This window comes from Anomaloglossus baeobatrachus, chromosome 3 (genome assembly GCF_048569485.1).
Source record: "Anomaloglossus baeobatrachus isolate aAnoBae1 chromosome 3, aAnoBae1.hap1, whole genome shotgun sequence".
NCBI lineage: Eukaryota > Metazoa > Chordata > Amphibia > Anura > Aromobatidae > Anomaloglossus > Anomaloglossus baeobatrachus.
In genome coordinates this window covers 250,105,101-250,117,220 of record NC_134355.1, presented here as the reverse complement: position 1 = coordinate 250,117,220, position 12,120 = coordinate 250,105,101, and the positions used below count along the sequence as shown (strand labels likewise).

The 12,120-nt window shown below is 46.6% G+C and overlaps 1 protein-coding gene across 1 annotated transcript in view; it reads left to right on the top strand.

Annotated features, from left to right (window-relative positions):
- UST (uronyl 2-sulfotransferase) overlaps window positions 1-12,120 on the top strand; it is a 585,268-nt gene that overhangs the window by 544,629 nt on the left and 28,519 nt on the right. The window lies entirely within an intron of this gene.

The window sequence follows — 12,120 nt, the reverse complement described above, 5'->3', positions numbered from 1 at the left end:
TTGCATTCCTGCCTTAAAAGGAGCAGCTAACATTGTTTTAGTGATTGTTCCATTAACACAGGTGTGGGTGTTGATGAGGACAGGGCTGGCGATCAATCAGTCATGATTAAGTAAGAATTACACCACTGGACACTTTAAAAGGAGGCTGGTGCTTGGTATCATTGTTTCTCTTCAGTTAACCATGGTTATCTCTAAAGAAACACATGCAGCCATCATTGCTCTGCACAAAGATGGCCTAACAGGGAAGAGTATCGCAGCTACAAAGATTGCACCTCAGTCAACAATCTGTCGCATCATCAAGAACTTCAAGGAGATAGCTTCCATTGTTGCCAAAAAGGCTCCAGGGCGCCCAAGAAGGACCAGCAAATGCCAGGACCGTATTTTAAAACAGTTTCAGCTGCGGGATCGGACTACCAGCAGTGCTGAGCTATCTCAGCAATGGCAGCAGGTTGGTGTGAGTGCTTCTGCACGCACTGTGAGGCGGAGACTCTTTGAGCAAGGCCTGGTTTCAAGGAGGGCAGCAAAGAAGCCACTTCTCTCCAGAAAAAACATCAGGGACCGACTGATATTCTGCAAAAGGTACAGGGAGTGGACTGCTGAGGACTGGGGCAAAGTCATTTTCTCAGATGAATCCCCTTTTTTATTATTTGGGACATCTGGAAAACAGCTTATTAGGAGAAGAGGTGAGCGCTATCACCAGTCTTGTCTCATGCCAACTGTTAAGCATCCTGAAACGATTCATGTGTGGGGTTGCTTCTCAGCCAAGGGAATCGGCTCACTCACAGTCTTGCCTAAAAACACAGCCATGAATAAAGAATGGTACCAGAATGTCCTCCAAGAGCAACTTCTCCCAACTGTCCAAGAGCAGTTTGGCGCCCAACAATGCCTTTTCCAGCATGATGGAGCACCTTGCCATAAAGCAAAGGTGATCACCAAATGGCTCATGGAACAAAACATAGAGATTCTGGGACCATGGCCTGGAAACTCCCCAGATCCCATTGAGAACTTGTGGGCAATCATCAAGAGACGGGTGGACAAACAAAAAACAACAAATTCTGGCAAAATGCAAGCATTGCTTAAGCAAGAATGGACAGCTATCAGTCAGGATTTGGTCCAGAAGTTGATTGAGAGCATGCCAGGGAGAATTGCAGAGGTCCTGAAGAAGAAGGGTCAATACTGCAAATATTGACTTGCTGCATTAACTCATTCTAACTGTCAATATAACCTTTTGGAACTCATAATATGATTGCAATTATATTTCTGTATGTGATGTAAACAGACAAACACAATTAAAAACCAGAGGGCAACAGATCATGTGAAAAAATAATTTTGGTGTCATTCTCAAAACTTTTGGCCATGACTGTACAAGCGATCAGACTATCGCAGGTTCAAGTTCCCTAAGGGAACTAATAAATACAGTGATTAGTTAAAAAAAAAAATCTGAAAAAAAAGTTTGAACATTCCCCCAATTAAAAATAATAAAAATACACATGTGGTAGTCATAAAATCCAAACTATCAAAATAATAAAATAACCCAATGAGTAAAGAGAAAAAAATTAACGCCAAAAATGCGTTGTTTTTTGGTCACTGCAATCACTGAATTGTATCAATAAAAATAATAGTTAAAAAAAACTGACAAGTTTGGTATTGTTGTAATCCTACTGATGAGGAGAATCATATTGTGAGGTAACTTTTACCTCACAATGTACGCCGTAAATACAGTTTCCAAAAAACAATGTCAGAATTGCATTTTTATCCCAATTTAATCGCATTTTTAATATTTTTCGCATAGTCCAGTACACTATGTGGTAAAATGAATGGTGTCGTTCAAAGGTATAACTTCTCCTGCAAAAAACAAGCCTCATGTGGCTATAAGATGGAAAAATAAAAAAGTTATAGCTCTTGGAAGAAGGAGAGGAGAAAACAGAAATGTAAACACAAAAATTGGCCATATCTGTAATGGGTGGAATGGGTTAAATTCATACATGGAAAATTAGTGCAATTTCTGCTTAGAGAAACTCAAATTATTACCCTGTTCAGTAAAGCTTGCCTATCACATGAGGACCAGTGGCAGATACACCTAGTTTTGGTGAAATCTGCTCAAGGTCTGAAGCCTGCAGTCATAAATGAAACATTAACTACACAGGCTCCTAAGATGAACTGGATTTTGGAAGAATCTGCAGGTAAATATCTCACACTATCTATGACATCTCAGGAGATCCATTTGACAGACAAACTTAGTCCTGGCTTACCATGTTGTATGACTGTAGGAAATAGAATGAAATCCCAACATCATATTTTAAAGCAATAGTAAAGAAATTATTCCAAATTTCCTCCTTTCTAGTATTTTTCCCCATCTCTTTCACGTGAACATATACAGTACCTTATTACTCACTGTACCTAACTAATTCTGGTATACAACTGCATCTCAATAAATTAGAATATCATAAAGTTAATTTATTTTAGTAAGTCAATACAAAAAAAGGGAAAGGCATATATTATTTAGAGACATTACAAACAGAGGGATCTATTTCAAGTGTTTATTTCTGTTAATGTTGATGATTATGACTTACAGCCAATGAAAACCCAAAAGTCATTATCTCAGAAAATTAGAGTAATTACCACAACACCTGCAAAGGCTTCCTAAGTGTTTAAAATAGTCCCTTTGTCTGGTTCAGTAGGCTACACAATCATGGGGATGACTGCTGACCTGACAGATGTCCAGAAGACAGTCATTGACACTCCACAAGGAGGGTAAGCCACAAAAGGTCATTGCTAAAGAAGCTGGCTGTTCATAGAGTGCTGTATCCAAGCATATTAATGGATAGTTGAGTGGAGGAAAAAGGTGTGGTAGAAAAAGGTGCACAAGCAACCAGGATAGCCACAGCCTTGATAGGATCGTTAAGAAAAGGCCATTCAAAAATTTGGAGGAGATTCACAATGAGTGAACTTCTGCTGGAGTCAGTGCTTCAAGAGCCACTACACACAGACATATCCAGGACATGGGCTACAAGTGTCGCATTCCTTGTGTCAAGCCACTCATGACCAATAGACAACGCCATAAGCGTCTTACCTGGGCCAAGGAGATAAAGAATTTGACTGTTGCTCAGTAGTCCAAGGTGTTGTTTTCAGATGAAAGTAAATTTTGCATTTTATTTGGAAATCACGGTCCCAGAGTCTGGAGGAAGAGCGGAGAGGCCACAATCCAAGCTGCTTGAGATCTAGTGTGAAGTTTCCACAATCAGTGATGGTTTGTGGAGCCATGTCATCTGCTGGTGTAGGTCCACTGTGTTTTATCACAACCAAAGTTAGCGCAGCCATCTACCAGGAAATTTTAAAGCACTTCATGCTTCCCTCTGCTGAAAAGCTTTTTGGAGATGGACCCTGTTGACCGGCTTTTCACTTGGGATAATTCCCTATTCACCAGCCACTTGGGAGGTCCCCGTGGGCTAAGGCGTTATTCTGACATTGAGCAGTGGGACCTTCCTCCATAAAACTACAGCTAATTAAAAATTCCCATGGCATATAATATACGGTTGCAATTTTTTTCCCATTGAAGAATTGACATTTTCGAACATCACCTCCATGATCATTACTTTTATTCACCTTACGTGTATAAATTGTGTCCTTGATGAAAGCTCTATTCCTTTCTCGCCTTTTCATTGGGGGACACAGACAGTGGGTTATATGTTGTCTCCAGGGGAGGCTTGACACTAGGTTTAAAAAAGAGTTAGCTCCTCCTCCCACAGCATATAATCCCAGCTAGTCGGGGACTAGCTCAGTTCTTTTTAGTGTCAGCAGGGAGGCTGACACGTCTGGCCTGAGCCCCAGGCCAGCTCATGTTTTTTGTTTATTTATTTATTTTTCTTTGTGATTTTACTCTATTTTTGACTATGGGGCAATACCAGGGTGTGCTCACCCTTGTTCCCCCCGCTTACAGGCAGAGGAAACCTGGCATGCAAAAGTCGTCAGTCTTCCCTCGCGCCCAAGTGGTCGGGTCTGCGTACCCCTCCATGCTCCCTGGAAGCACCTCACAAAGGTAGCTCCAGAGGGCTAAGCAGAGCCGAGAACCTGCTAGCCTTGAGCCGAAGATGTGTCCCCGAGATCTCCGCATCCCAGGACCGATGCGTCTTCAGACAGAGCAAGAGCAGGTAGGGAGACGACGTGTATCCGTCCCCTGCATCCAACCACCACCTGAGGAGGCGCCGGTGGGGCGATGCAGGCCGTGTTCCCGGGGAAGCATCATAAATTTAGCTCCCGGCTTCGGCCTGCATTCTTAGCAACGCCCCCTCCACTGCTCCAGAAGCCGCTCCCTCTAGTGGGCCATCTCTCCCCTCCATGCTGCCAGAGAGCACTGGACGCCATTACATGTGGGGAGCAGACACGGGTGAGATCGCCTCCTTGGCTCTGCAACTCTGCAGCACTATATACCGCTCTGTTCAGCGGTATATCGCTGTCTTTCTAGAGGTGTGTGCCTGCTGGCTGATGGTGTATATCAGCTTTTAGCGGTATATACTGACTGTGCCTGCAGGTATATACCGACTGTTTGGCAGTGTATGCCACTTTACTATTGGTATATACCAGCTCTGTATAGCAGTCCCTTTCTAATACTGCTAGTAGCTCCTCACCCACAGTAGTGTAATACTGCTAGAGGCTCACAGTACTAATTGTACGTTTGTTGCGTGACATGCGTAAAAACCGCAAAGGTGATAAAGCTTCCCAGGCATCCTCTATGGACCTGTACTATGTGTTACGGGGGGCTGTCTGATAATAAAACCTAAAGGAATGTCAGACAGTCAGGGTCCACCGTGCAAAGACTCTGCTGCAGACTATGGCAGAGGATAAGGGGTATATAAGTGTGCCACTGTAAAAAATAATAGCACAAGTGCAGAGTGCAATACCTCTGTTAAACTCACAGAGGAATATAATTAGAAAATAAAGCAATTCCTCCCTTACTTGGAAGGTGTGTGGAATGGTCTCTGTTAAAGATCACAGAGACAAAAGCAGTGAGTGGGAAATGGCACCTGCCTAGGTCCGCTCTTCTAGTGGTGCAAAAGAGACGGACAGCAGCGTAAGCCGCACAAAGCTCCTACCTGCGTTCGCTCCACTAGTGTGCGAGGACACGAACCACTAGAGATGGCACCTGCCTAGGTCCGCTCTTCTAGTGGTGCAAAAGAGACGGACAGCAGCATAAGCCACACAAAGCTCCTACCTCTGTTCGCTCCCCTAGTGTGCGAGGATACGAACAACTGCCAGACGCAGTATAAGGAACGTTACCCTAGCGGCAACGTCCACCTACGAGTAGAATCACAAGGCCCAGCCGGACCATGTGCCTCAGGCACCTGCCTATGTCCGCTCCACTAAGAGGTAAGGATACGGACTGCAGCCAAAGCTGTAAGGTATAAGAACGCTACCCTGCCGGTAGTGCTCACCTAACATAGACAGAGAGATGCCTAGAGGGACGTGCACAGGGCGTCTACCCTCATGCATGAATAAAGAGGACTGAGCGTCGGGCGGCGTGCGTCAGGGTCTTATATAGACTCTGTGCCTCATCCAAGATGGAGGACACCAGAGCCAATCCGCTGCCAGAATGACAGCAATGACGTCACGCTGGCCTATAACCGAGCAAAGCGTCACAAGCACATGACCAGTGACCAATCGGCATAGAAGGTGTCAGAGACATGTGACCACGTGTCACAAGCACATGACCAGTGGCCAATCAGCTTAGAAGGTGTCAGCGACATGTGACCTCGTGTCAGCGATGATGTCACCCGCACATGTGCAATGGCTCCAAGATAGGACTTAGTCTCCAGCGCTTGCACATGTGCAGTAGCAAGAAATCCGGACATAGTCTCCAGAGCCACAGCAACCGTAACAGTACCTCCCCCTCAAGGGCCCCCCTCCCGGTGATGCAGGTAATCAGCAACTAAGTCGGGAGCATGGACAGCCTCCTCAGGCTCCCAAGAGCGATGTTCCGGGCCATAGCCCTCCCAATCTATCAAGAAGAACCTGCGCTCTCTAACCATCTTAGAACCAACTATGGCTCGTACCTCATAGCGAGAGGAATCAGAGGCAGGAGAGTGCACTTCACGAGCGTGAGGTAAAATAGCCGGCTTTAGCAATGAAATATGGAATTTGTCATGGATCCTAAGATGGACGGGTAACTTCAATTGGTAGACTACAGGATTTACCTGTCGAAGAACCTCATAAGGACCCAGGAAGTGAGGAGCAAATTTGACAGAGCTCACTCTAAAGGCTGCTTTACACGAGTCGATCTATTGTGCGATGCATCGTTGGGGTCACGGATTTTGTGACGCACTTCCGTCATTCGTAACAACATCTCCTCATGTGACAGCTCCTTGCGAGTCCAACCGATGCCTAATCGTTTGAAATTCGGCCATCGTGTACTCATCGTTTAATTCCATAAAATCGGTCAGTTTAGTCTTAATGAACGACACATTGCAAAGTGTGACACCGTGTAATCGGCCATCCTCGTAGTTATTTGTGACGTCATTAAACGTTCAGGGCGTATTTGTGGTTTTAAATAATCACGCCTAATCTAATCGGATTGGTTGTAGCAGATGCGTTTTGATTGGTTATTACTGTTATAAAATACGGAGCTGTAGTCATGATGTGTGAACATTCAGCCTTGGCGTCATGCACAGTGTTTTATAGTGCATTACTCCTAATTTTTCTTACGTTTGTTTGTTCGCTGGATTTTCCGCCCTCACTCCTTGTTATCCCTTTTTTGTGCTAAGTTGTTATATGCCAATCTTTCCGTTTTGGATCAAAATCGACATTAACCAGACCACAAACAACAAACAAGAATGATGCTAAGAACACACGAGGCAACAAAGACAGACGCAGAAGAGAAACTATATATATGGGATGTAACCAATCAACCACATTAGCAGAACTGGATTGAGCAGGTCAGAATAATTCAGGGCGTGAAACAATCCAGACAACGTCACGGAAGGCTGTAGAGTTTGCCTAATTACGCCCATACAAAAGACAGATTGACCAAAGGAAAACATGTGTGAAGCCTTTTGGACGTCCGCCATGGCCAATCAATATATCGATGAGCGCTTTGTGGTCGTTTGACAACACTCAACGTGTGACACATGGACAACTACCTATCAGCGATACAAACAAAAAAAATAAAAAAGACAAAATAAATCGCACGATGGATCGACTCGTGTAAAGCAGCCTTTAGTCTCACGTGTTTTGCAGAGAGCCACACAAAATCCCCTGGAGAAAAGACAGGAGCCGGGCGACGAAACCGATCGGACACCGTCTTCATACGGTCCTTAGCTGCTTGGATCGACTCTTGAGTCCGATCCCAAACCTCTCTGTCATTAGTTGCCCAGTCGGCCACAAGAGGAGAAGGTGCAGCAGCAGGAAACGGTACCGGTACCCTAGGGTGTTGCCCATTATTGAGTACGAATGGTGTCTGCCCAGTGGCCTCAGCCAGCGAGTTGTTAAGGGCAAATTCTGCCCAGGGTAGGAGGGAGGACCAGTTATCGTGGTTCTCAGCAACAAAGTGTCGAAGGTATATAATCATGGATTGATTGGTACGCTCAACCAAACCATTGGTCTCCGAATGGTATGCCGAAGAGAGATTCAACTCAATTTGCAGAAGGCTACAAAGATCTCGCCAGAAACGGGAAGCAAATTGCAGGCCTCTATCACAAATGATACGATCTGGCATCCCGTGAAGCCTAAAGACATGCTTGAGGAATAGTTTGGCTAGTACCCTGGAAGACAGGATTCTCGATAACGGTACGAGATGAACCATCCGGGAGAAATGGTCCGTAATGACCCACACAAATCTATGTCCCTATGAACACGGAAGATCACCCACAAAGTCCATGCCTACCACCTCCCATGGTCTATCTGGCACTGGTAAAGGATGCAAGAGCCCAGCCGGTCTCTGCCGTAATGGACGGTTGCGAGCACACGAGTAGCAGGAACCGACATATCTCTTGACGTGGCTGGCTAAGTGTGGCCACCAATACCACCTCTCCAGTAACTCTCGTGTCCGCTTAATACCAAAATGCCCACCCACCTTTGAGGTGTGGGCCCACGACAGTATATCATTCTGTCGATCAGGCGGCACAAAGGTCTTGCCCGGTGGGATTTGGTCTAACGTCTCAGGGGAGAGCGTATGAAAAACCCTGGAGGGAAGGATAAGACGAGGTTCGTCAATCTCTTCCTGGGTAGAAACCATAGAGCGAGACAGAGCGTCTGCCTTCTTATTCTTACTCCCAGACAGATAGTTGATGGAGAAGTGAAAGTGGGAGAAAAACAAGGACAAGCGGGCTTGGCGAGGATTCAGACGCTGAGCGGTTTGTAAGTACGTCAGATTCTTATGGTCTGTATAGACCTGGAAAGGATGTTTCGCTCCTTCCAGCAAGTGACGCCACTCCTCCAAGGCTAATCTCAGGGCGAGCAGTTCCCTATCCCCAATGGTATAGTTTCTCTCTGCCGGTGAAAAGGTTTTAGCAAAGAAGAAACACGGCCTTTTTCTACCTGCACCGTTCTTTTGATACAAGACCGCACCAGCACCCACTGAAGAGGCATCAACCTCCAAGAGGAAGGGCTTATTCTCATCGGGTCTTTGAAGAACGGGTGCAGTTGAAAAGTGTCTTTTTACTGCCTCAAAAGCCTGGGATGTCTCAGTAGACCAGACTTTTGGATTAGCACCTTTCTTAGTCAAGGCCACCAAAGGGGCCACCAAAGTAGAGAAATGGGGTATGAACTGCCTGTAATAATTTATGAATCCTAAGAAGCGTTGCACCGCCTTCAAGGAATGAGGTTCGGACCATTCCAGGGCAGCAGAGAGCTTCGCAGGATCCATAGCCAGACCCTCTTGTGAGATAATGTAGCCCAAAAAAGGCAAGGATGACTGCTCGAATACACATTTTTCGAGTTTAGCAAACAAAGAGTGCTCCCTTAAACGGGAAAGGACACGAACGACATCCTGACGATGAGTCTCCAGATCAGGAGAAAAAATCAGGATGTCGTCCAGATACACCACGACGGAGGATAACAGTAAATCCCTGAACACATCGTTTACGAAGTCCTGAAATACTGCAGGTGCATTACATAAACCAAAAGGCATGACGAGGTATTCATAGTGACCGTCTCGGGTGTTAAAAGCGGTCTTCCATTCGTCACCCTCTCGAATTCGTACCAAGTTATACGCACCCCGCAGATCCAACTTCGTAAAAACCTGAGCTCCCCTCAGTCTGTCAAAGAGCTCCGAAATTAAAGGTAACGGGTATTTGTTCTTTATTGTGATTGCGTTGAGACCCCTGTAATCTATGCAGGGACGCAAATCACCCTCTTTCTTCCGAACAAAGAAAAACCCAGCTCCTCCGGGAGAGACAGACTTACGAATGAACCCCTTCTCTAAACTCTCTCTTATATAGGTCGACATGGCCTCCGACTCAGGTATCGACAGGGGGTAAACCTTGCCCTTAGGTGGAACCGAACCTGGGATAAGGTCTATGGCACAGTCATACGGCCTATGGGGTGGAAGAACCTCAGCACCCTGTTTGGAGAACACGTCAGCGAAATCCAAATAGGGTGTAGGTATGGGAGAGAGATCAGTTGATGCAACCGCAACGACCTTAGGTGGTAAGGGAAGACATCGGGACTGACATTTCGAACCCCAACTAATAATGCTGTCGGACACCCAGTCAATGTGAGGAGCATGAGTCCGAAGCCATGGGAGACCCAGAAGAACGTTGTCTATACTCTCAGGCAAAACAAGAAAAGAAATCTCCTCTATGTGACCCTGAGGCAGGGAAAGGCGCAAGGGAACTGTCCTCAATGTAATGGAGTCAGACAACATAGTCCCATTAACAACACGGACAGGAATAGGCGCCTCTAACATGATAGAGGGAATATTGTGTCTTTTTACAAATCCTAAGGACACAAAAGTCCCATCAGCTCCGGAATCCACAAAAGCCATAATAGGCCATGTATTCTCAGAGAATGAGAGCTGACCTGGGATACTACACTTAGAGGGTGCAGAAGACGTCTCTAGTAACCCCCCTCTAATGGTTACTAGGCCTGGGAGTTTCCCTGACGACTAGAACACTTGTTGGCATAGTGCCCAGCCTGACGACATACGTAACATATAGGAGGACCAGACTTGCGTAGTCTGGAGGACGTATGACCTAACTCCATAGGAGTGGGAGATGTTTCAGATGCTGAGGAAGATGGTAGTGGACCCTCAACAACTGGAATAGCCCGATGCTTAGGGCGTGAGGAAGAGACCTCGAGTCTACGTTCCCTATGGCGTACGTCGATCCTCGTTGCTACTGTGATCAAGTCTTCCAGAGAAGCAGGGACCTCACAAGTAGCAAGGGCATCCTTGACATAGCCTGCCAACCCTCTCCAGAAGATAGGAATCAACACCTTCTCTGGCCAATCTAGTTCTGCCACCAGAGTTCTAAAAGCAATGGCATAAGAACTAGTGGATAACGAACCCTGAGATAGATCTAAGAGTCTCAGGGCCGCATCATGGGTAACCTGCGGACCCATGAATATCCCTTTAAGAGCATCAAGAAAGTCTTGATGTCTCAGAGTAACCACATCAGAGCGCTCCCATAAGGGAGTCGCCCATTCTAAGGCTTTGTCCTGAAGTAAGGAGATGATAAAGCCTACTCTGGACCTCTCCGTAGAGAAGCAAGAAGAGTTGACCTCTAGGTGTATCTGACACTGACTAATGAAACCACGACATGATCTAGCATCGCCAGAATATCTGTTTGGCAGAGCAAGTCGAGGATCATGTGCAGATGTCACCATGGTCTGAGGTTTATCCTCTATACTCAAAAACTTGTATGTAACGGTGTAACTGCTGATATTCTGCCATAACTGCCAGACCCTGGGCTCAGTCCTAATGTTACGGGGGGCTGTCTGATAATAAAACCTAAAGGAATGTCAGACAGTCAGGGTCCACCGTGTAAAGACTCTGCTGCAGACTATGGCAGAGGATAAGGGGTATATAAGTGTGCCACTGTAAAACATAATAGCACAAGTGCAGAGTGCAATACCTCTGTTAAACTCACAGAGGAATATAATTAGAAAATAAAGCAATTCCTCCCTTACTTGGAAGGTGTGTGGAATGGTCTCTGTTAAAGATCACAGAGACAAAAGCAGTGAGTGGGAAATGGCACCTACCTAGGTCCGTTCCTCTAGTGGTGCCAGGAGACGGACAGCAGCGTAAGCCGCACAAAGCTCCTACCTGCGTTCGCTCCACTAGTGTGCAAGGACACGAACCACTAGATATGGCACCTGCCTAGGTCCGCTCTTCTAGTGGTGCAAAAGAGACGGACAGCAGCGTAAGCCGCACAAAGCTCCTACCTGCGTTCGCTCCACTAGTGTGCGAGGACACGAACCACTAGATATGGCACCTGCCTAGGTCCGCTCTTCTAGTGGTGCAAAAGAGACGGACAGCAGCATAAGCCGCACAAAGCTCCTACCTCTGTTCGCTCCCCTAGTGTGCGAGGATACGAACAACTGCCAGACGCAGTATAAGGAACGTTACCCTAGCGGCAACGTCCACCTACGAGTAGAATCACAAGGCCCAGCCGGACCATGTGCCTCAGGCACCTGCCTATGTCCGCTCCACTAAGAGGTAAGGATACGGACTGCAGCCAAAGCTGTAAGGTATAAGAACGCTACCCTGCCGGTAGCGCTCACCTAACATAGACAGAATGATGCCTAGAGGGACGTGCACAGGGCGTCTACCCTCATGCATGAACCAAGAGGACTGAGCGCCGGGCGGCGTGCGTCAGGGTCTTAAATAGACTCTGTGCCTCATCAAAGATGGAGGACACCAGAGCCAATCCGCTGCCAGAATGATAGCAATGACGTCACGCTGGCCTATCAGCAACAAAGCGTCACAAGCACATGACCAGCGACCAATCGGCATAGAAGGTGTCAGAGACATGTGACCACGTGTCACAAGCACATGACCAGTGGCCAATCAGCTTAGAAGGTGTCAGCGACATGTGACCTCGTGTCAGCGATGATGTCACCCGCACATGTGCAATGGCTCCAAGATAGGACTTAGTCTCCAGCGCTTGCACATGTGCACTAGCAAGAAAT